We start from the raw sequence: 26,844 nt of genomic DNA, 5'->3' as shown, positions 1-26,844 counted from the left end.
ACTCCCCCCTTTTGAACACGCGAGATCCGCGCTGTTCACAAATAATCAGAGTCCACGGTGTAGTAGTCCTCTGGACGAAAGCGCAACGGGCAGAAGTGGGCCGGTGGCGGTTGGATGGAACACGAGTCACCAGCGGTGTTGGTGTTGCTGGTGACATTGATGACGACCGGGGGCTGAGGTCCGTAGAGCCAGGCAGGAATGGGAGGATCATCCACGTATGGAAAAGAGGGAGCCTGCAGGAACATAAGAGATTTTGCCTGGGAAGACAGAACTAGCAATATGATTAGTAGCAACACTACAAGCAAAAGCAATATACTAAAAACTAATGGTTTAATCACCCCAGATAAACCAGTGAGGAGAACCAATTGTCCCAGCTGTACTCAAACAGGCCATGCTCTTCATGTATCTCAGACAGCTGTTTGTGCACTGCGTCCTCTAGATCCTGCACAGCCTGAGAGGAATCAGGGATGTACGTGCAACATTCTTTCCCCACTATAGCACAAACACCACCTTTCTCAGCTAATAGGAGATCCAATGCCTCACGGTTTTGCAGAGCTACCTGCTTCACTGTGGATAATTCACCTTTAACGGCCTTCACAGTGTCAAGTGTCTGACTGGTCACTTTTTCAACTGCAGTCTGCAGGGCAGCCACCTCTGTCTGAAGGTCTGCTACACCAAGGGATGGAATAAACCCCAAACCATTGCTCAGTTCGACTAAGAGACCGTCTGCTCCGTGAATAAGCACGCAGTCAGCAGAGCAGCCATGACGGACAAAGAGCCGGAGCAAGTTTGATTTAGGACTGCCATATCATGATTGGTGTACGGAATCCCGTAGATTCCACACAATTGTGACCCTCTCGGGGGCCAGTCTTGAAGGAACCACCAGGGTCGGACACGCGTCTGCAGTGGACCCGATGGACCCAGGCGTCGATTCCCTCCACTTTCACTGCGTGAGGGGTAACCATCAGGACCTGGTGTGGTCCCCTCCATCTCGGCGTGGTCCATCTCTTCCCTCTCAAGTCACGAACTAACACCCAGTTCCCTGGTTCGAGCGGTGTCACAGCTTGTAACGGCTTACCGTCCGCATTCCTCCAATTGGCACGAACCTGGTCCCAGGCTGCACCTATCGCTCACCGCAGACCTGTGAGATAAGTCAGAAAATCCCCATCCACGGTCTCCAGTGTAACATATCGTGAGGGAGACAAAACACGCATCGGCCTTCCTGCATCGACCCAGGGCAGGCCTGTCGTCTCTGAAATTTTGGCCAATTTCCGTTTCAGCGTTTGATTTGCCCTCTCCACCATCCCTCTAACCTGAGTTCGCCACAGCATGTTTTGGGACTGTGGGGGGAAACCCCATGATGACACGGCGAGAACATGCAAACTCCACACATGGAACCCTGGCAGAAACTCAAACCCAGGTCCCAGAGATGTGAGACGACAGTGCTAAGCACTGCAGCACCGTGCTACCCGCCTCTGGGAACATACTGAGGTTAATTGGAGTTACCAAGTTGACCATACGTGTGAATGGTGCACACAGGTACACACGTACACAGGCAGGCACTCATGCACACAGGCACGCACGTACGCAGGCATACAGGCATGCATGCACACAGAGACACACAGGCATCATCGGCGATCACTCGCAATCGAGTATAATGGTCCACCTGGAGGGTCCTTATTGTGGATCTTCAGATGGCTGAAGAGGCCAATTCTCGAACCACAAACCTTATCCCAACAGGTGGACGCCTGTGCGTGGCTTCTTTTAATGTGGGGAGACTGGGGCATAAACAGCCACCACACGGTCCTTGACAGAGACAAACCTATTATCAATGGCATGGACTCCAAGACAGCTGAAGGTCCATCTCTGCTGCAGCCTTCTTCCACCTTCACAGCCGTTGTTGTGATCCACCTGCATGCCTGGACACAATCCTCCGCCTGCTCCGCTGTTGAGGTCTTTCTTGAGTCGCGCTTTGTCTGGCACCTCCCCCTCAACCTTACCGCCAAGGGTGACCCTACCAGGAGCGTGGCTCCAGACGGTATCGCTCTCGGGATCTTTGGCACACGCAAGCCTCCCCACCACGACAAGGTGGCGACTCTCCGGAGAAGACACACACAGGCACACAGACAGGTACACCGACAGGCACGCATGCACGCACACAGGCATGCATACAGGTACATACACAGTCAGGGACGCACGCAGACACACACAGACACGCACGCAGACACATACTGGCCGCACAATTGCACACAGGCAGGCACGCACACACACAGGTACGGACACACGCATGTACACAGGCACGCACACACACAGGCCCACACACAGGCACACAGACAGGGACGCACGCAAGCACACAGGCATACATACAGGCACTTACAGACGCACACACAGGCACGCATGCAGACACATACAGGCACACACGCACAATTGCACGCAGGCAGGCATACACACACAGGCCCACGCACGCTCACAGGTACGCAGACAGGCAGGCACGCACGCAAGCACACAGGCATGCACAGTTACACTTGCACACACACGCACAGGCACGCATGCCCACAGGTACACATACAGGCAGGCACGCACGCAGACAGGGATGCACGCACCCAAGCACACAGACATGCACAGTTACACTTGCACACACACACATACACACACACACAGGCATACATACAGGCACACACACACATGCACGAAGGCACGGAGAACACACAGGCACACACGCAGACACACACAGGTACGGACACACGCATGAACACAGGCATGCACAGAACACAGGCACGCGCACACACACAGGCCCACACACACGCACAGGCACACACGCCCACCGGCACGCATACATACAGGCACGCCACACAGGCACGCACGCAGACACACACAGGCACGCGCGCAGACACACGCACGCACGCACGCACAATTGCACGCAGGCAGGCACGCACACACGCAGGCACACAGACAGGTACAGACACACGCATGTACATAGGCATGCACAGGAACACAGGCAAGCGCGCACACACAGGCCCACACACCCGCACCCAACAATAGATATGACAAGCTTCAGTGAAGGTTCCCATGTCACACACAGGTTCAGGCTGCCTTGAATTTCATCTAGCAGTCTGAGTACACAAATGCAAATGTGCCAGGGTTCACAGGTAATTGGCATGTTTGCACAACAAAAGGAGGAGGAGAATGGGGCTGAAGGTCTGCGCAGACTTAGGAGGAGCTGTAGGGAGTTCTAGGGGATTTATGCAAATTTGCGCAGGATAGTAGTTCTAGTGCAGGGATTCATAACCCCGGTTGTAAAAGGAGCAAAAATGTGAGCTGCAGCACTTGGTGATGATCCACTTCTCTGTGCCTTCAAACTGGCTCATTTCCACCCCTTGATGGCCATATATTTGACAAGAATTATACATTAATACTTTACAACACTATAGAGAATTAAACTGTGCCTTACTGGCTCTTAAGCTCAGAATCTCTCGATTCACCTTTGGGAACAGACTGGGTCATGTGATTTGACATCTGTCACACACTGGATAACCTGTTACAGTTTTCTTCTACATATCCCATACATGGGGATGGCACAGTGGTGCAGTGGTTAGCCTCTGGGACCATCCATCCATCCATACATCCATTTTCTGAAACCGCTTCTCCTGTTCAGGGCTGCAGGGGCTCCGGAGCAGGACACAAAGCAGGAAACAACCCTGGATGGGGCGCCAACCCATCACAGAGCACACTCACCATTCACTCACACCTACAGGCAATTTGGTAACTTGAGATAGCCTCAGCATGTTTTTGGACTAGGGGCAGAAACTCAAACCCAGGTCCCAGAGATGTGAGGCGACAGTGCTAAGCACTGCAGCACCGTGCCACCCGCCTCTGGGAACATACTGAGGTTAATTGGAGTTACCAAGTTGACCATAGGTGTGAATGGTGCACACAGGTACGCATGTACACAGGCAGGCACTCATGCACACAGGCACGCACGTACGCAGGCATACAGGCATGCATGCACACAGAGACACACAGGCATCATCGGCGATCACTCGCAATCGAGTATGATGGTCCACCTGGGGGGTCCTTATTGTGGATCTTCAGATGGCTGAAGAGGCCAATTCTCAAACCACAAACCTTATCCCAACAGGTGGACGCCTGTGCGTGGCTTCTTTTAATGTGGGGAGACTGGGGCATAAACAGCCACCACACGGTCCTTGACAGAGACAAACCTATTATCAACGGCATGGACTCCAAGACAGCTGAAGGTCCATCTCTGCTGCAGCCTTCTTCCACCTTCACAGCCGTTGTTGTGATCCACCTGCATGCCTGGACACAATCCTCCGCCTGCTCCGCTGTTGAGGTCTTTCTTGAGTCGCGCTTTGTCTGGCACCTCCCCCTCAACCTTACCGCCAAGGGTGACCCTACCAGGAGCGTGGCTCCAGACGGTATCGCTCTCGGGATCTTTGGCACACGCAAGCCTCCCCACCACGACAAGGTGGCGACTCTCCGGAGAAGACACACACAGACAGGTACACCGACAGGCACGCATGCGCGCACACACAGGCATGCATACAGGTACATACACAGTCAGGGACGCACGCAGACACACACAGGCACGCACGCACAATTGCACGCAGGCAGGGACGCACACACGCAAGCACACAGGCATGCACAGTTACACTTGCACACACACACACAGGCATACATACAGGCATGCACACACATGCACAAAGGCACGGACACACACACAGGCACGCACGCATACACAGGCACGCATGCAGACACATACTGGCACGCACGCAGACACACACAGGCACGCACACATACACACACAGGCACGCATGCAGACACATACTGGCACGCATGCAGACACATACAGGCACGCACGCACGCACAATTGCACGCAGGCAGGCACGCACACACGCAGGCACACAGACAGGTACAGACACACGCATGTACATGGGCATGCACAAGAACACAGGCAAGCGCACACACACAGGCCCACAAACACGCACGCACGCCCACAGGTACACACACAGGCAGGCACGCACGCAAGCACACAGGCATGCACAGTTACACTTGCACGCGCACACACAGGCATACATACAGGTAGGTACGCACACACACCAGCATGCAAGCACGCACACCTAAGCTAGGTATCCTTAACCCAGGACTTCCAAACATAAGCAAAACAGTTACATTACTATTAGTTAGCATTATTATTAGTAAGATTCCCTTTACATTGCATAATAGATAAGAAATAAATGGATGTAGAGAAGAAACATGTTTACAATTTAAAGTATTTTAGAGATGCTGTAAGTATGAAGGTGAATGGTTCAATGGGGCAAATTCAAATAAGAGGCTGAGAAGGATGTTCAGCTTCAGCCACCGGCTCTCGTTGTTGGCAGTGGGCTCTAATTTTGCCGGTTCTTTCCTTTCTTCTGTTTCCCATGCCCTGCTTGCAGGGGCACCTTCACCACATTGCCAATTGATGTGGACACCTTCACACTGCCTGCTTCTGGATCATTTACGTTGAGGTGTTCCACTGTTAATTTATCCACTTTAGTTTCAGCAATGTCCCAATTAACAGCATTCAGCTGGAATTCACTATCTGCAACTTCTATCTCTACATCCATAATTTCCAATTCAACTGCTGAATCAAAACCCCTCTCTGCAGTCTCCTCCAATTTCACTGCTCCAATCTGTACTTCTACTATTTCAAAATTAACATTACTTTGATCTAAATATTCAAGATCAAACTGGTAGAGGTCTACCAGTACAGCTCCTACCTTCAGCCTGTCTTGGTGGTCGTCTGCAGGCTTTATGGAGATTGTCCTTTTATTTAGCACAAAGGCCTCCAACCCATGTGCATCTAACCGCTTATCCCTCCCAGGCTGGTTGGTGGGTGCAGTTACTGGGAAGCACTCTTCTCCATCGCCCCAGCAGATGATCTCCTCCCACTTGTCCCAGGCTGCCCAATACACATCATCCGTCCAGCTAACTGCCTTGGCAATTGCCTTTCGGTTGTGTCACACGTTCAAACTGTCAGCCTGGTCAGAGGGTGATTCTGCTGGGGAGCACAGCTCTTCCTCTTCTCCCCAGTCAATCACCTCTCCCCACTTGTCCCAGGTCGCCCAGTACTGGTCGTCGCTCCAGCTGACAGCTTTAGCCATTCTTCTGATTCTGAATGAGGAAAAACAACATACAGGCAATGCAATGGAGCTGTCAGTCACTCCAGACACATAGAATACAGGTCTGCACAGACCCACACCTTTGCAATCAACAGCCGCATTACTGCATAGGAAACTAGCTATCTTTCACATAGAATTTAAAAAAAAAACAGAAGCCTGGGACAATTTAAATTTTATTTAATAGCAATATACCGATTTCAGTCACCAGACAAAGTTTACCAGTTTCGCTACACTGCCTTTATTTGTGGTTGTTGCAACACATCCGCCCTCTCCTGGTCTGGTGGAATATCACTGCTGTAGGCAGCACCGACCGCAACCATCCGCATCCGCAGCGGAACATAACATGAAAGCGCGGGAAGGCGTACGCGGAAAAGGGACATATCAACTAGACTTTGCGGCACAGGAAACTAGCCGACTTGCATATAAAATTTAAATGTAATTAACACAGCAGCCCAGAACAATATTCACTTTATTTAATAGCAATATACTGATTTTACTCACAATCAAGCGCAAATTTACTCAAGCGCAGGGAAGCACACGCGGAAAAGTTTAATATCAACTTAGAAACATTTTAATATACATGCAAATTTGACAGATACTAAAGTGTAAGATAATTAACATAATAAAACGGGAGCAGACATTTTTCGTACCTCGCCATCTTGGTCCAGAAACGGAAGTGAAGCTGCGTGTTTCAAACTTGCAGCGTCCCACGTGCCGAGACGTCCAATGTAACCAAGCAACGCAGCGATAACATAATTAAATAATAACATAACAATAATTATAGTAGTTGTATATAATAATAAGAAGAATAGAATTTTATAAGATGAATCGTACAGCGATACCGATACATATTGATATCGGTATGCTGAACAAGGTTATGCCACACAAGCCTCCTACAATTCAAGAACCTGAAGTTAGTTTAATTCACAATTTATCCGTTTACATTTTACCGTGACTGAGCACGATTGTCCCCCCCTCCCCCCAAACAGGAAGGTTTGCGCAGTCGCACAGCAGAAAGAAATTCCTGATTAATGCCCTTATTTTGTGGCTTATTTGGAGTCGTTTTGGGCACGACGATCGACACACATAGATTTATTAAGTATGCAACGCAGTGATTTTAATTCATTCATGCTGCAATTATAAGAAGATACTTCTATACTTTATCTTTGAGTTGTAAATGAAAATCCCGCTGCATGGGATACCGATATTGAAAAGGTACTGTGGTACCGCGTTTTTGAAAGCTGTTCCGTACGTATTACATTTCTTAATTAGTACTGAGATTATATTATACCGATCAGAATAACACACTCTGATTTAGAGCGCATGCCTAGAACAGAATTACATGATGTTCTCCGCTAGCCCATAAATTCAACAGACTGTTTCCACGGAAAGTAAGCAATTATACTTGCTGTTTTTACGTGCATGCAGTTACAGTTATAACTGTATATGTACAAGTAGCATTTATGCTGTTTCTTGAATGTGAGCTAATACATAAACTAAACCCACCGCTGCAAAAACATTCTAGCTTTAATTCTGTCATGCATATTTTTTATTTGTTTGCATTGTCCGGTTTTGTTCATAATTTGTAATATCCCGAATAAAGCCAATTTCAGATAACTAGATATGTTGATCTAATGCCTTTTCAGATTTTCAAATTACTTTGTTTTCAAAACAACATGGATATTGTGATTTAGGAGCGTATTTAAAGTACAAAAATAGCCTATCTTCCTATTACCTGCCTGATAGACACACTGTCCTATGACTGACTGACCACATTTAACTGGTCAGTATGAGCCTAGTTGGACCTGTTTACAGCGCCCTCCACAATTATTGGCATCCCTTGTAAAGATTTGTGAAAAGGGTTAGAAAAAAATCCACCTTTTGGTGAAGCAGCTTCATGTCACACTGAAAAAATGAGAAAAATCCATCGTTTCATTAACATAAATTTATTCCAAGGAAAAATCCCTTCATCAAGAAATAATTATCTTTAACAAAACACATGTGCCACGATTATTGGCACCCCTGGAAATGATAGTGAACACAATGTAACTGAAGTATGTTTCCCCTTTAATTTGCACATCTTTGAGTTGATTGGAGTGAAGAGGAACCTTCAAGCTGTAATCCATGACTTCCTAGTTAACAGGGATACGAACATGAGGTGACACAGAGCCCAAATTCCCTTAGTCATCCATCAACATGGGAAAGGTAAGAGAACATACAAACCAAATGAGGGAGAAGTGTGTTGACCTTCATAAGTCAGGAATTGGGTATTAAAAAATAGCTACTTGCCTTAAAATGCTAATTTCTACTGTTAGGGCAATAATAAAAAAGTGGACAACAACTGGAAGACCCCTGGAAGAGGACCCAAGATTGTTTTTCCCCACTTACAGTGAGGAGGATTGTAAGAGAGGCAAAAAATCCCCAAGGATGACTGTTGGTGAATTACAGGATCAAGTAAAATCTTAAGGTTACCACGTCTCTAAAAAACTATCAGACGCCCCTTTTGTGATTATTTGGAAGGTGTGTCAGGAAAAAGCTTTTTTTTGTCCTTCACAACAGTCAGACGACACATCAGGACAACATGCATGACGCATATCGACATATTTGTGGCACAAATGGAACCCCATACTTACGCATTTAGTCTGTCAGCAATCTTTTGCCAAGCCTTTTCCCTGGCTTTATGTACAGCTACAGTGTTCCCTTTTTTAGTTATTGCATCCTTGTACTCCTCATATAACTCCAAGATTATAATGCATTGACATATACATGCAAAGTGAATACAGTATTTTTGTTAACGTTATAATGTGCTGAAATAATGAAAAAGCAAAATAAAAAGACCAGGTGGCAAGATAGTTTATGTGGTACATATAGATAACTGGTCCTTCCAAAACCAGACAAAGCTTATGTTTAGTTATAGCTTAAAAACCTTCAAATTACACATTAAATTAAATGTTTTACAGGGTATTTAATTAAAATCGACAGTTTTCCTTTCTTTTTTTTTAGCAAAAATATTTAGTGATTTAACAACTTATTTTTACACAGATAATCATTCAACCTTGAAAAATGTTATTAAACTTACTTAATGTGTTAGAAAACTTACAAAACCTGTTGAAGTATGGTATAAATTTGTATTCCTATCAGTTAAAGTTACTGTATTTTAACAGATTTTAACCATCTTTTCTGAAAATATTTTTCACCGTTAACAGGTTTTGTCTGGCACCCCTGCTGCCAGACTTTTGACTTATTTTACAGATTTTTTTACAGTGTGATAACACAGAGAGTTACCTAGAATAAAAGTCTGGACCTCTCAGTTTGGTGAGTAAAGAAAATCTCTTTTATTCCAGCAATTCCAACAAACGCTCCCGTCACACTCTGGCACTCGGTACCAAGTACCCCGAGCACACAGAGCAACCAGTTGATAAAGCATAACTCCCAATTCCCTATAAGGACTTCTAAGTCCTAATTGGTCACAAAACACCAACAAATGGAGCTCAAACGTAGAGCAGTGTTCAAAACAATCTCTTCTTGCCTAAAGCCTAAGACATAACAGACCCAATATGCCTCCCCTCCCGGGCCTACCAATGTCCAATTTTTCTTCTACACTCCCCCCTTTTGAACACGTGAGATCCGCGCTGTTCACAAATAATCAGAGTCCACGATGTAGTAGTCCTCTGGACGAAAGCGCAACGGGCAGAAGCGGGCCGGTGGCGGTTGGATGGAACACGAGTCACCAGCGGTGTTGGTGTTGCTGCTGACATTGATGACGACCGGGGGCTGAGGTCCGTAGAGCCAGGCAGGAATGGGAGGATCATCCACGTATGGAAAAGAGGGAGCCCGCAGGAACATAAGAGATTTTGCCTGGGAAGACAGAACTAGCAATATGATTAGTAGCAACACTACAAGCAAAAGCAATATACTAAAAACTAATGGTTTAATCACCCCGGATAAACCAGTGAGGAGAACCAATTGTCCCAGCTGTACTCAAACAGGCCATGCTCTTCATGTATCTCAGACAGCTGTTTGTGCACTGCGTCCTCTAGATCCTGCACAGCCTGAGAGGAATCAGGGATGTACGTGCAACATTCTTTCCCCACTATAGCACAAACACCACCTTTCTCAGCTAATAGGAGATCCAATGCCTCACGGTTTTGCAGAGCTACCTGCTTCGCTGTGGATAATTCACCTTTAACGGCCTTCACAGTGTCAAGTGTCTGACTGGTCACTTTTTCAACTGCAGTCTGCAGGGCAGCCACCTCTGTCTGAAGGTCTGCTACACCAAGGGATGGAATAAACCCCAAACCATTGCTCAGTTCGACTAAGAGACCGTCTGCTCCGTGAATAGGCACGCAGTCAGCAGAGCAGCCATGACGGACAAAGAGCCGGAGCATGTTTGATTTAGGACTGCCATATCATGATTGGTGTACGGAATCCCGTAGATTCCACACAATTGTGACCCTCTCGGGGGCCAGTCTTGAAGGAACCACCAGGGTCGGACACGCGTCTGCAGTAGACCCGATGGACCCAGGCGTCGATTCCTTCCACTTTCACTGCGTGAGGGGTCACCATCAGGACCTGATGTGGTCCCCTCCATCTCGGCGTGGTCCATCTCTTCCCTCTCAAGTCACGAACTAACACCCAGTTCCCTGGTTCGAGCGGTGTCACAGCTTGTAACGGCTTACCGTCCGCATTCCTCCAATTGGCACGAACCTGGTCCCAGGCTGCACCTATCGCTCACCGTAGACCTGTCAGAAAAGTCCGAAAATCCCCATCCACGGTCTCCAGTGTAACATATCGTGAGGGAGACAAAACACGCATCGGCCTTCCTGCATCGACCCAGGGCAGGCCTGTCACTCTGAAATTTTGGCCAATTTCCGTTTCAGCGTTTGATTTGCCCTCTCCACCATCCCTCTAACCTGAGTTCGCCACAGCATGTTTTGGGACTGTGGGGGGAAACCCCACGATGACACGGCGAGAACATGCAAACTCCACACATGGAACCCTGGCAGAAACTCAAACCCAGGTCCCAGAGATGTGAGGCGACAGTGCTAAGCACTGCAGCACCGTGCTACCCGCCTCTGGGAACATACTGAGGTTAATTGGAGTTACCAAGTTGACCATAGGTGTGAATGGTGCACACAGGTACGCACGTACACAGGCAGGCACTCATGCACACAGGCACGCACGTACGCAGGCATACAGGCATGCATGCACACAGAGACACACAGGCATCATCGGCGATCACTCGCAATCGAGTATGATGGTCCACCTGGAGGGTCCTTATTGTGGATCTTCAGATGGCTGAAGAGGCCAATTCTCGAACCACAAACCTTATCCCAACAAGTGGACGCCTGTGCGTGGCTTCTTTTAATGTGGGGAGACTGGGGCATAAACAGCCACCACACGGTCCTTGACAGAGACAAACCTATTATCAACGGCATGGACTCCAAGACAGCTGAAGGTCCATCTCTGCTGCAGCCTTCTTCCACCTTCACAGCCTGGACACAATCCTCCGCCTGCTCCGCTGTTGAGGTCTTTCTTGAGTCGCGCTTTGTCTGGCACCTCCCCCTCAACCTTACCGCCAAGGGTGACCCTACCAGGAGCGTGGCTCCAGACGGTATCGCTCTCGGGATCTTTGGCACACGCAAGCCTCCCCACCACGACAAGGTGGCGACTCTCCGGAGAAGACACACACAGGCACACAGACAGGTACACCGACAGGCACGCAAGCGCGCGCACACAGGCATGCATACAGGTACATACACAGTCAGGGACGCACGCAGACACACACAGACACGCACGCAGACACATACTGGCCGCACAATTGCACACAGGCAGGCACGCACACACACAGGTACGGACACACGCATGTACACAGGCACACACACGCACAGGCACACAGACAGGGACGCACGCAAGCACACAGGCATACATACAGGCACTTACAGACGCACACATAGGCACGCATGCAGATACCTACAGGCACGCACGCACAATTGCACGCAGGCAGGCACACACACACAGGCCCACGCACACTCACAGGTACGCAGACAGGCAGGCACGCACGCAAGCACACAGGCATGCACAGTTACACTTGCACACACACGCACAGGCACGCATGCCCACAGGTACGCATACAGGCAGGCACGCACGCAGACAGGGATGCACGCACCCAAGCACACAGACATGCACAGTTACACTTGCACACACACACATACACACACACACAGGCATACATACAGGCACACACACACATGCACGAAGGCACGGAGAACACACAGGCACACACGCAGACACACACAGGTACGGACACACGCATGTACACAGGCATGCACAGAACACAGGCACGCGCACACACACAGGCCCACACACACGCACAGGCACGCACGCCCACCGGCACGCATACATACAGGCACGCCACACAGGCACGCACGCAGACACACACAGGCACGCGCGCAGACACACACAGGCACGCACAATTGCACGCAGGCAGGCACGCACACACGCAGGCACACAGACAGGTACAGACACACGCATGTACATAGGCATGCACAAGAACACAGGCAAGCGCACACACACAGGCCCACACACACTCACCCAACAATAGATATGACAAGCTTCAGTGAAGGTTCCCATGTCACACACAGGTTCAGGCTGCCTTGAATTTCAGCTAGCAGTCTGAGTACACAAATGCAAATGTGCCAGGGTTCACAGGTAATTGCCGTGTTTGCACAACAAAAGCAGGAGGACAATGGGGCTGAAGGCCTGCACGGGCTTAGGAGGAGCTGTAGGGAGTTCTATGGAATTTACGGAAATCTGCGCAGGATAGTAGTTCTAGTGCAGGGATTCATAACCCCGGTTGTAAAAGGAGCAAAAATGTGAGCTGCAGCACTTCCCTTCTAATGGTGATGATCCACTTCTCTGTGCCTTCAAACTGGCTCATTTCCACCCCTTGATGGCCATATATTTGACAAGAATTATACATTAATACTTTACAACACTACAGAGACTTAAACTGTGCCTTACTGGCTCTTAAGCTCAGAATCTCTCGATTCACCTTTGGGAACAGACTGGCTCATGTGATTTGACATCTGTCACACACTGGATAACCTGTTACAGTTTTCTTCTACATATCCCATACATGGGGATGGCACAGTGGTGCAGTGGTTAGCCTCTGGGACCATCCATCCATCCATACATCCATTTTCTGAAACCGCTTCTCCTGTTCAGGGCTGCAGGGGCTCCGGAGCAGGACACAAAGCAGGAAACAACCCTGGATGGGGCGCCAACCCATCACAGAGCACATTCACCATTCACTCACACCTACAGGCAATTTGGTAACTTGAGATAGCCTCAGCATGTTTTTGGACTAGGGGGAGAAACCCCACGATGACACGGCGAGAACATGCAAACTTCACACATGGAACCCTGGCAGAAACTCAAACCCAGGTCCCAGAGATGTGAGACGACAGTGCTAAGCACTGCAGCACCGTGCTACCCGCCTCTGGGAACATACTGAGGTTAATTGGAGTTACCAAGTTGACCATAGGTGTGAATGGTGCACACAGGTACACACGTACACAGGCAGGCACTCATGCACACAGGCACGCACGTACGCAGGCATACAGGCATGCATGCACACAGAGACACACAGGCATCACCGGCGATCACTCGCAATCGAGTATGATGGTCCACCTGGAGGGTCCTTATTGTGGATCTTCAGATGGCTGAAGAGGCCAATTCTCGAACCACAAACCTTATCCCAACAAGTGGACGCCTGTGCGTGGCTTCTTTTAATGTGGGGAGACTGGGGCATAAACAGCCACCACACGGTCCTTGACAGAGACAAACCTATTATCAACGGCATGGACTCCAAGACAGCTGAAGGTCCATCTCTGCTGCAGCCTTCTTCCACCTTCACAGCCGTTGTTGTGATCCACCTGCATGCCTGGACACAATCCTCCGCCTGCTCCGCTGTTGAGGTCTTTCTTGAGTCGCGCTTTGTCTGGCACCTCCCCCTCAACCTTACCGCCAAGGGTGACCCTACCAGGAGCGTGGCTCCAGACGGTATCGCTCTCGGGATCTTTGGCACACGCAAGCCTCCCCACCACGACAAGGTGGCGACTCTCCGGAGAAGACACACACAGGCACACAGACAGGTACACCGACAGGCACGCATGCACGCACACAGGCATGCATACAGGTACATACACAGTCAGGGACGCACGCAGACACACACAGACACACACAGGCACGCACGCACAATTGCACGCAGACAGGGACGCACACACGCAAGCACACAGGCATGCACAGTTACACTTGCACACACAGGCATACATACAGGCATGCACACACATGCACAAAGGCACGGACACACACACAGGCACGCACGCAGACACACACAGGCACGCACGCATACACAGGCACGCATGCAGACACATACTGGCACGCATGCAGACACATACAGGCACGCACGCACGCACAATTGCACGCAGGCAGGCACGCACACACGCAGGCACACAGACAGGTACAGACACACGCATGTACATGGGCATGCACAAGAACACAGGCAAGCGCACACACACAGGCCCACAAACACGCACGTACGCCCACAGGTACGCAGACAGGGATGCACGCACGCAGACAGGGATGCACGCACGCAAGCACACAGACATACACAGTTACACTTGCACACACACACACACACACACACACACACAGGCATGCATACAGGCACACACACACATGCACGAAGGCATGGACGCACACACAGGCACGCACGCAGACACACACAAGTACAGACACACGCATGTACACAGGCATGCACAGAAGAACACAGGCATGCGCACACACACAGGCCCACACACACGCACTGGCACGCACGCCCATAGGTACGCATACATACAGGCACACACACACAGGCACACACGCAGACACACACAGGCACGCACGCATGCACAATTGCACGCAGGCAGGCACGCACACACGCAGGCACACAGACAGGTACAGACACACGCATGTACATAGGCATGCACAAGAACACAGGCAAGCGCACACACACAGGCCCACACACACTCACCCAACAATAGATATGACAAGCTTCAGTGAAGGTTCCCATGTCACACACAGGTTCAGGCTGCCTTGAATTTCAGCTAGCAGTCTGAGTACACAAATGCAAATGTGCCAGGGTTCACAGGTAATTGCCGTGTTTGCACAACAAAAGCAGGAGGACAATGGGGCTGAAGGCCTGCACGGGCTTAGGAGGAGCTGTAGGGAGTTCTAGGGAATTTTACGGAAATCTGCGCAGGATAGTAGTTCTAGTGCAGGGATTCATAACCCCGGTTGTAAAAGGAGCAAAAATGTGAGCTGCAGCACTTCCCTTCTAATGGTGATGATCCACTTCTCTGTGCCTTCAAACTGGCTCATTTCCACCCCTTGATGGCCATATATTTGACAAGAATTATACATTAATACTTTACAACACTACAGAGACTTAAACTGTGCCTTACTGGCTCTTAAGCTCAGAATCTCTCGATTCACCTTTGGGAACAGACTGGCTCATGTGATTTGACATCTGTCACACACTGGATAACCTGTTACAGTTTTCTTCTACATATCCCATACAGTGGTGCAGTGGTTAGCCTCTGGGACCATCCATCCATCCATACATCCATTTTCTGAAACCGCTTCTCCTGTTCAGGGCTGCAGGGGCTCCGGAGCAGGACACAAAGCAGGAAACAACCCTGGATGGGGCGCCAACCCATCACAGAGCACACTCACCATTCACTCACACCTACAGGCAATTTGGTAACTTGAGATAGCCTCAGCATGTTTTTGGACTAGGGGGAGAAACCCCACGATGACACGGCGAGAACATGCAAACTCCACACATGGAACCCTGGCAGAAACTCAAACCCAGATCCCAGAGGTGTGAGGTGACAGTGCCAACCACCATCACCGTGCCACCCACCCCTGGGAACAAACTGAGGTTAACTGGAATTACCAAGTTGACCATAGGTGTGAATGGTGCACAAAGGCAGGCAGGCAAGCACACAGGCAGGCACACACACAGGCAGGTATGCAGAGACAAAGGCACGAACGCACGCAGACATGCACACAGGCACGCACGAACATAGGCAGGCACACACACAGGCAGGTACGCTGAGACAAAGGCACAGACACATGCAAACACGTACACAGGCATGAATGCGCGCAGGCAGGCAGAAACGCATGCACGCACACATTAACGCACACAGACATGGACGGACACAGGCAAGCAAGCACACAGGGACGCACGCACGCACACTGGCATGCATGCACACAGGCATGGAAGCACAGAGGCACACACACGTGCACGCAAGCACACGTGCACGCAAGCACACGTGCACGCAAGCACACGTGCACGCACACGTGCAGATAAGCAGGCACGAACGCACACACGTACTCAGGCACGCACACAGGCAAGCACGCGCCACGCACGTAGCCACGCAAGCACACAGGTATGCACGCACGCACACAGGCACTCCCGCACACATGCACGCAAGCACACAGGTACGCAAGCACACAGGCAGGCACGCATGCCAGCACACAGGCACAGAGACACGCACACACATAAGCACACAGGCAGGCAGGCACGCAGGCAGTCACACACACACAGGCACGCACACGTGAAGGCACATACACAGGCACGAAAGCACTCAAGCACAAAGGCACACACGCATGCAGGCATGCACACTGGCATGAATTCACACAGGCACGCACAGACACGAATGCACACAAGCACGCACACATACAGGGACGCCCACACATACACGTGAAACCACAAACGCGCACACACAGGCAGTTATGCACATAGGCATGCAAGCACACAGACACGCGCACACACAGGCACGCACACACGCACAGAGACACGCACACACACAAGCACGAAGGCAGGCACACAGGCAAGCACGAACAAAGGCACACATGCACAAAGGCACACACGCTTGCACGTAGGCAAGAACACACAGGCACGCATGCAGGCAGTCACGCACACACACATGCAGGCACGCATGCACGTACACAGGCATGCATGCATGCACACAAGCTCACAGGCAGGAATGCACACAGGCACGCACGCACATTGGCACATACACAGACACGCACGCACATTGGCACATACACAGGCACGCATGCAGGCACACACACAGGCATGCACGCAGGCTCACAGGCATGCACATAGGGACACATGCATGTAAACACACAGGCACGCACGCAGGCTCATACACAGGCACAAAGGCACTCAAGCACAAAGGCACGCACACACACAGGCACGCACGCACACAAAAACTCTACAAAAACTCTGGTTCTAAGCTAGGTGTCCTTAACCCAGGACTTCCAAACATAAGCAAAACAGAGTTACATTATTATTATTATTATTATTCATTATTATTAGCATTAATAAGATTCCCCTTACATTGCTAATAGGAAAGACATAAATGGATGTAGGGAATTAACATGTTTACAATTTAAAGTGTTTTAGAGATGTTGTAAGTATGTATGTGAAGGGTACAATGGGGCTAATCCCACAATGATTTAAAACAATTTGACAAATTCAAATAAGAGGCTGAGAAGGATGTTCAGCTTCAGCAATCGGCTCTCGTGGGGTCTAATTTTGCCATTTTTTGCCTTTCTTCTGTTTCCCATGCGTTGTCTGCAGGGGCACCTTCACCACATTGCCATTTGATGTGGACACCTTCACACTGCCTGCTTCGAGATCATTTATGTTGAGGTGTTCCACTAATAATTTGTCCACTTTAGTTTCAGCAATGTCCCAATTAACAGCATTCAGCTGGAATTCACTGTCTACAACTTGTTACGTGCCGCTGTTTTTACTCCGCCTCCACATCCGAACTCCGCCCACGACCATGCCCACGACCTGGCCTGGCTCCACCCCTACCTCCGGACCCCGCCTTCGTTTCCGGCCCAGCCCGACCTCGTCACGTCCGTCCGGAGAGGGATAAAAGCCGGACAGAGAGACACTTCGAGAGCTTAGCTCATTACTTGATTATTATTGGATTGTTTTCTTGGTTTTGATATTTGTGTATGACTTTTTGATTTCCCTGACTTACGATTCTTTGCCTTACCCCTTTCTGTACTTTCGCCCGGTTTTGCTTGCTTTTCTGGTTATCGATCTTTTGCTTGTTTTTGGTTTACGTCTTCGCGCGCCCCTTAAACTTTGACGCTTTGCTGTGTGCTGTGTATGTGTAAGATTTGTGATTGTTTGGTGCTTAGGGAGTGATTGCCGGTTTTGTTTGGAAGTTTTTGTGACTGTTTTTGGATAGGGAGTTAGGAGTATCACTTGTTGTTTGGTTTTACACTTAGTTAAGCTATAATTGGGTTGTGTTGGACAAGTGGGTTTTTGTTTCTTATTTTGGCGATAATCACTCCTGAGTCTTTTTGCACTAAACCATTTGTTCTGTCTGTCTTGCGTGAATAAAATATAAAAAACTATAAAAATATCCCCTTTGTCCACGTGTGTTCCCTTGTACACCACACCCTGTGTTCCCCTCGTTCCCCTTTCCCCATTCCCTTCCTCTGTTACACCCTAACCCCTAGACAGGGTCGTAACAGAATTGGGGGCTCGTCCGGGATATTCCTGTCTGGGATATCTTCGTTCCTCTGTGTTGTCCTTCTGTGTACTTTCGGTTTTGCTTGGCGGATTGATTGTAGTGGGGATCGTTGGGGTACTTGGGATTGCAGGATGGCTACCTTTGACTTGCTTGAGTTTACCCTGAACCCCACGCAGGAACACTTTGAATCTTGCAGGAAAGCTGACCTAGTAGCCATTGCGGGGTTTTTCAACGTCAGGATTCCGATCTGTGCGTCGAAGCAGGAAATTAAGCGGGTCCTGCACGACGAATTAGTCATGCAAGGTATTCTGCCCGAGCCAGGTGAACTTTCGGGTGTTGCACCTTGCCCACACCGGTCTCCTGCGTCGGCGGAAGCAGAAGGCTCGGTGCCAGGGGTTCGCATGGATCCCGGAAGTCCCGGCTCGTCTAAGGAGGAGATTCTCCTCACAATTCGACTCCGAGAAACCGAACTGGAGATTAAGAAACAGGACTGCCAAGCCCAAATCTTACGCATTAGGGCTTTGGAGTTGGAGGCAGAACGGGATGCTAACATGCAAAGGGCGAGGGCAGGTCCAAAACCGCCTGTTCCTCACCCTCGTAAGGTAAGCTCGCCCCTTGATGCCGACCGCTCCACCGCTCGTGCCGGTGTAGGTTCACTGGACGAGAGTGTGCGTCCTAATGCTCCATCTCCCCCGGTTCCTACTCGATCCCCTGAGAGGGAAACTACTGGCTTTGATGTAAGCCGTCACATTGGACTTGTGCCCATTTTTAGGGAAAACGAGGTAGACGCTTACTTCCCCATCTTCGAACGCATTGCGACCACCTTGAATTGGCCCCGGCATCTTTGGTCCTTACTGCTGCAATGCAAACTCGTGGGGAAGGCTCAAGAGGTCTGTTCAGCCCTTGGTCTGGAGCAAAGTCTCGACTATGACATTGTGAAGGCTACAGTTTTGAGAGCTTACGAACTAGTGCCTGAAGCATATCGGCAGAATTTCAGGAAGCTTTGTAAATCCGCCTCGCAAACCCACGTGGAATTCGCTCGGGAAAAGTCACTCCTCTTTGATAAATGGTGTACCGCTAGTGGTGTGACTAACTTCGATCAGCTCAAGGAACTGCTTTTGTTAGAGGAGTTTAAAAATTGTTTGCCTGATCGTGTGGTTATTTACTTGAATGAACAGAAAGCTATGTCTCTTGCGGAAGCCGCTACCCTCGCCGATGAGTTTGTATTAACCCACAGAACTGTGTTTGTCCCTACTCCTTTGCCTCGTAAGCTCCATCCCAGACCGGTGCCGCCTCCTGCGAAGGTTGCCCCGATGGCCCCACCGGTAGAAACTAGAGAATGTTTTTATTGTCATGAAGTTGGTCACCTCATCTCTGTTTGTCCTGCGTTACGACGCAAGAACGCTCGTTCGAATGTGAAAAAGGTACTTGTTACGGATTGTGTTCCCGTTTCTGATGTTCCGATGTCACCTAACTCTGTTGAACCCTCCTTCCAGCCGTTTGTATTCCCTGGTTTTATTTCTCTGTTGAACTCTGATGTTAAGTGTCCTATTATGATCCTACGGGACACTGGTGCTGCTCAGTCCTTCATTTTGGAATCTGTGTTGCCCTTTGATAACTCGTCTTATGCCGGTTCTGATGTGTTGGTTCAAGGTATTGAACTAGGAACCATGAGAGTGCCTCTCCACCAGGTTTGCTTAGAGACCAATGATTTTTCGGGTGTTGTGAAAGTTGCTGTTCGACCTCGACTTCCTGTTTCGGGTGTATCTTTTATTTTGGGGAATGACATTGCGGGAGGTAAGGTAGTTCCTCTACCTGAGGTAGCGTCAGAACCAGAGAGTGGCTCTGACAACTTAGAATTTGATTTCCCTGGTGCTTTTCCCGCTTGTGTCTATACTCGTGCTCAAGCTAGACAACTAGCAGACATCGACCTGGCTGATTCCTTCATGGCTGAACGAAAGGTATCTATTCCGTCCCCATGTGCTAGTCCCCCACAAATAGAAAACCCAGTTCTACCCCAAGCTACAGATGGTGGGTGTACGCGAAAGGAATTATCCGCCGCTCAGGGAGCTGACCCGTCTCTGACGGAGTGTTATGATTTGGCCGTAGAGAAAGCAACCTTAGCAGACCATTCGGTGGCTTACTTTGTTGACCGTGATCTGTTAATGAGGAAGTGGACACCTCCTCAGTCTCCAATGGAGTGGGCTACGGTGTTTCAGGTGGTTGTTCCGTGTTCCCACAGAAACCAGGTATTAGCTTTAGCTCATGATCACCCGTGTTCTGGCCACTTGGGAGTTAGGAAGACGCTCGCTCGGATACTAAAGTACTTCTATTGGCCCGGTATAAATTCGGATGTAAAGCGATACTGTCGTTCGTGTCACATTTGTCAGCTGGTAGGGAAACCAAATCAGGTAATTCCCCCTGCTCCCCTGCGTCCTGTCCCAGCTATCGGAGAACCGTTTGAACATGTCATCATCGATTGTGTAGGTCCTTTGCCTAAAACTCGCTCAGGAAATAACTATCTCTTTACCCTGATGTGTGCTACTACCCGCTACCCTGAGGCGATACCTATGCGGAGCTTAAAAACCAAAGGGGTGGTGAAGGCTCTAATTAAATTTTGCACCACATTTGGTTTGCCGAAATATATCCAGTCCGACCAAGGTTCGAACTTCACTTCCCTGTTATTTTCACAGGTGTTACGTGAGTTAAACATTAGACATAGGGTCTCCAGTGCTTATCACCCGGAGTCCCAGGGTGCCCTTGAGCGTTTTCATCAGTCGTTTAAAACGATGCTGCGAACCTACTGTTTAGAGGCAGGAAAAGACTGGGACGACGGGGTTCCTTTGCTTTTATTCGCGATTCGGGATACCGTACAGGAATCCACTGGGTTCAGTCCAGCTGAACTTGTTTTCGGGCATACCGTGCGTGGACCTTTAAAGGTCCTACAGGAGCAGTGGTTGTCCCCGAGTCCACCTCCTCTGAATAAGAATGTGCTGAGCTTTGTAAAGTCTCTGCGTGAGCGTCTTGGTGCAGCCAGGGAATTGGCCAAGCGCTCTTTAAGTTCGTCACAGGAGGAAATGAAAGCTCGGTTTGATAGGAAAGCCAAAGAACGAACTTTCCACGAGGGAGATCGCGTGTTGGTCCTTTTACCCCTGCCTGGCTCGTCTTTGCAAGCGCGGTTCTCAGGTCCCTATAGAATACAGGAAAAGATCAGTCCCCTAAATTACATTATCGAGACACCAGATCGAAAACGAAAAACCCGATTATGTCACATAAACATGTTGAAGCCTTACGTTGATCGTGCTGACCCCGCTCCATCGTCCGCTCCTGTTCTGCTCCCTTCTGCCGTAGTTAATGTGCCGGTGCGTGAGTACTCGCCCGAACTCGATGATCTGCACCTTGGGAGGAATTGTTTGCCATGCGCTCGTCTGCCCAACTCGGAAGCCCTTAAAACCCTTAAGGGAAGGCTTGCTCACTTACCCAGTGTCGCCCAATCGGATATCCATGCCCTGGTGCGTAAATTTCCCTCTCTATTTTCCGACACCCCTTCGCAGACCCCTGTTTTGGTACACGACATTGATGTGGGAGATCATATCCCTATCAAACAGCACCCCTATCGCGTCAGCCCTCGTAAGCGGGAGCTGTTAAAGAAGGAGACTGACTACCTGTTGGAAACGGGTCTCGCCATGCCTAGTTCCAGTCCTTGGAGTTCACCGTGTTTGCTTGTCCCAAAACCTGACGGTACGTTTCGTTTCTGTACGGATTATAGAAAAGTGAATGCTGTTACTAAACCAGACGCCTTTCCACTTCCCCGAATGGAAGACTGTATAGATCGCATTGGTTCCGCCAAATTTGTCACGAAACTCGACCTCCTGAAAGGATATTGGCAGGTTCCGTTAACCCCTCGTGCTTCGGAGATTTCTGCATTCGCTACCCCAGATACTTTCCTACAGTACACAGTTATGTCCTTCGGATTACGAAATGCCCCGGCTACGTTTCAGCGACTAATGACTAAGGTTCTGGGGGATGTCCAAAACTGTGAAGCATACTTAGATGACGTGGTTGTGTACTCTGATTCGTGGGAGCATCATTTGGCAGCGTTAGAACAAGTTTTTATTAGGCTCAGGGATGCTTCATTAGTATTAAATCTGGAGAAATGCGAGTTCGGCCAAGGCACGGTCACGTACCTCGGTAAGCTAGTGGGACGCGGAACAGTGAAGCCTGTTGACGCCAAAGTCCAAGCAATCACGTCCTTCCCTATTCCAAAAGCTAAGAAGGATCTTCGCCGCTTCCTGGGAATGGCGGGTTACTACCGCTGTTTCTGCCGAAATTTCTCAGACGTTGTGTTACCCCTGACTAATTTACTTCGTAAGGACGCCCAAGTGATTTGGTCTGCTGAGTGTCAGGCTGCTTTTGACGCGGTAAAATCGTTACTCACTAGTTCCCCTGTGTTGGCTACCCCTAACTTCGGTAAACCGTTCAAACTAGAAGTAGATGCCAGTGGTACCGGTGCCGGCGCCGTCCTTCTCCAGGAGGATGATGCAGGTCTGGACCATCCTATCTGCTATTGGTCAAAGAAATTTATTAAGCACCAATTAGCATATAGCACCATTGAGAAGGAAGCCCTTGCATTGTTACTTGCCTTGCAGCAGTTCGAAGTGTACGTTGGTGATAGTACCCAGCCAGTGGTCGTGTTCACGGACCACAATCCGCTGCTGTTTCTGAATAGGATGCGAAATAACAACCAACGTCTCATGCGCTGGTCTTTGATTATACAGGCTTTCAATTTGCAGATATTCCACAAAAAAGGAGCCAGTAACCTTGTGGCGGATGCCCTCTCACGTTCCTGATAGGTTTATGAATTGATTGGGTAATTGTGTATTGTGGGTTTTAATGATGATTGTGAACCCTACGAGGTTCACACTTATGGGGGGGGGTGTTACGTGCCGCTGTTTTTACTCCGCCTCCACATCCGAACTCCGCCCACGACCATGCCCACGACCTGGCCTGGCTCCACCCCTACCTCCGGACCCCGCCTTCGTTTCCGGCCCAGCCCGACCTCGTCACGTCCGTCCGGAGAGGGATAAAAGCCGGACAGAGAGACACTTCGAGAGCTTAGCTCATTACTTGATTATTATTGGATTGTTTTCTTGGTTTTGATATTTGTGTATGACTTTTTGATTTCCCTGACTTACGATTCTTTGCCTTACCCCTTTCTGTACTTTCGCCCGGTTTTGCTTGCTTTTCTGGTTATCGATCTTTTGCTTGTTTTTGGTTTACGTCTTCGCGCGCCCCTTAAACTTTGACGCTTTGCTGTGTGCTGTGTATGTGTAAGATTTGTGATTGTTTGGTGCTTAGGGAGTGATTGCCGGTTTTGTTTGGAAGTTTTTGTGACTGTTTTTGGATAGGGAGTTAGGAGTATCACTTGTTGTTTGGTTTTACACTTAGTTAAGCTATAATTGGGTTGTGTTGGACAAGTGGGTTTTTGTTTCTTATTTTGGCGATAATCACTCCTGAGTCTTTTTGCACTAAACCATTTGTTCTGTCTGTCTTGCGTGAATAAAATATAAAAAACTATAAAAATATCCCCTTTGTCCACGTGTGTTCCCTTGTACACCACACCCTGTGTTCCCCTCGTTCCCCTTTCCCCATTCCCTTCCTCTGTTACACCCTAACCCCTAGACAGGGTCGTAACAAACTTCTATCTCCAAATCCATCATTTCCAATTCAAATACTGAATTAAAACCCCTCTCTGCAGTCTCCTCCAATTTGACTTCTCCAATTTCTATTCCTACAATTTCAAATTTACCATTACTTTGATTTACATCATCAAGCTCAAACTGGCAGAGGTCGACCAATACGGCTTCTATTTTCAGCCTGTCTTGGTGGTCGTCTGCAGGCTTTATGGAGACTGTCCTTTCATTTAACACAAAGACCTCTAACCCATGCACGTCTAACCCCTTATCCTCCCCAGGCTGGTTGGTGGGTGGAGTTGCTGGGGAGCACTCTTTTGCTTCACCCCAGCAGATGATTTCATCCCATTTGTCCCAGGCTGCCCAATACACATCATCCGTCCAGCTAACTGCCTTGGCAATTGCCTTTCGGTTGTGTCACACGTTCAAACTGTCAGCCTGGTCAGAGGGTGATTCTGCTGGGGAGCACAGCTCTTCCTCATCTCCCCGGTCAATCACCTCTCCCCACTTGTCCCATGTTGCCCAGTACTGGTCATCACTCCAGCTGACAGCTTTCGCCATTCGTCTGATTCTGAATGAGGAAAAACAACATACAGGTAATGCAATGGAGCTGTCAGTCACTCCTGACACATGGAATACAGGTCAGGACTGATTGGCTGAAGAGTCCTCACACCTGGGTTTGAACAGCTGACCTACAGGTTATCCCAAAAACCTGCATACACACCGGCCCTTTGCGGATAAGATTGGTCACCCCTGTTTTAGGGGTTAGGGTAAGGATTTTAGGGGCTTTTTTGGGGCTAGCGTTAGGGCTATCTATTAGCACTATCCTCCTGACTCTCGGGCTTTTGTTTGGTGTGCATGTGTTATTTCCTTTAGCCATTTAGGATTAGTAGGACCTCATAATCATAAAAACCAAACATTTTTTTGAACAATTAATAGTTTTAAACAAAAATGATGTCCTTATATGAGGACGTAGGGTCTCAGGAGGTTAAGGTAGCCTAACTCGACAAAGTACTGTAGCTCAACTCGACAGAACACCGGAACCATCCGCATCTGAATGTAACATGAAAGCGCAGGAAAGCACATGCAGAAAACTTAAATATCAATACGAAACTATAGCTAACTTGCACATTAAATTTTGATAGAATTAACGCAGTAGCCCGAAACAGTAAACATATTTTAATATACATGCAAGTTTGACAGATACTAAATAATAAGATCATTTATACGATAATATGGGAGCAGAAACTTAACGTACCTCGCCATCTTGGTCCAGAAATGGAAGTGAGGCTGCGTGTTTCAAACTGGCAGCGTACGTCCCACATGCCATATGATGCCTAATACGTAACCAAGCAAAGCGGCCATAATGTGATTAAATAATAACATACCAATAATTCGCGTTGTTATGTAATAATAAGAACAGAATTCTATAAGATGAATTTTAAAGATTAGTATACAACAGCATAAAAATGATGACACTGAAAGTTTGATTAATCACACGATCAGCTCTGGATAATATCAAACAATGACTTAAAGAGACACGTGAAATGAAGTGATAAATACACGTGAAATATAAAGTGATATCGGTATGTCAAAACGTTATGTTACACACACCGCCCAACAATTCAAGAAGCTGTAGCTAGATTAAGGCCGTATTCACAATTTACCCGTGTGCCTTATACTGTAACCGAGCACGATTATCCCCGGCTGGTCTGCACTCTCCACATTGCACTTAATGATCCTGGCCTGAGCGATTTTTTGTGTTGAAGAAAACGAGCGAAGGGAAGTGCTGTGGCATAACTGACTGAAATTCATGATTAATGACTTTATTTTACGGCTTATCTGGAGTCGTTTTCAGCACGATGTCACACATAGATTAATTGACTATGCAATGCAGCGATTTTTATTTATTGACATTTACCAAAGAGTTTTTGCAGACTAGCTGCATGTTATACCGCCATTGAAAAGGTACCATGCTACCGCATTTTTGAAAGCTGTTGTGTATTACATTTCATTAGTACAGGTGTTTTGACATTATAGCATACCTATCAGAATAGCACACTCTCAGTTAAAGCGCATGCGTAGAACAGAATTACATGTCCGCTAGCTCATAAATGTAGCATATTGCTGCAAGAATTTTCGACAGAAAGTAAGCAATTATGCTTTCCGGTTATTACGTGTAGTTACAGTTATAATAATAATTGATACTTTTATTGATCCCTGTGGGGAAATTGTCTTCTTTACACCTCCCTCAATTTGCTCTTTATAAATCAAGCTCTATGTGAAAGACAGTCACCTGTGTGGGCCCCCAGGAAGCTGGGTGTTAAGGGCCTTGCTAAAGGACGTGCTGAGGTTGGGTTT

The 26,844-nt window shown here is 48.7% G+C and overlaps 1 long non-coding RNA gene across 1 annotated transcript; it reads right to left on the bottom strand.

Annotated features, from left to right (window-relative positions):
- Window positions 1-21,234: 21,234 nt before the first annotated feature.
- On the bottom strand, window positions 21,235-23,614 carry LOC140583969 (uncharacterized). Its single transcript, XR_011986032.1, has 3 exons — window positions 22,271-23,614; window positions 22,084-22,188; window positions 21,235-21,980 (listed from the first exon to the last, which is right to left on the bottom strand). It is a non-coding gene; the product is annotated as an uncharacterized lncRNA (long non-coding RNA).
- Window positions 23,615-26,844: the final 3,230 nt, after the last annotated feature.

This window comes from Paramormyrops kingsleyae, unplaced genomic scaffold (genome assembly GCF_048594095.1).
Source record: "Paramormyrops kingsleyae isolate MSU_618 unplaced genomic scaffold, PKINGS_0.4 ups27, whole genome shotgun sequence".
In the NCBI taxonomy this organism is placed as follows: Eukaryota; Metazoa; Chordata; class Actinopteri; order Osteoglossiformes; family Mormyridae; genus Paramormyrops; species Paramormyrops kingsleyae.
Note: the sequence above shows the minus strand (reverse complement) of the source record. Positions and strands in the feature narration are given on the sequence as shown.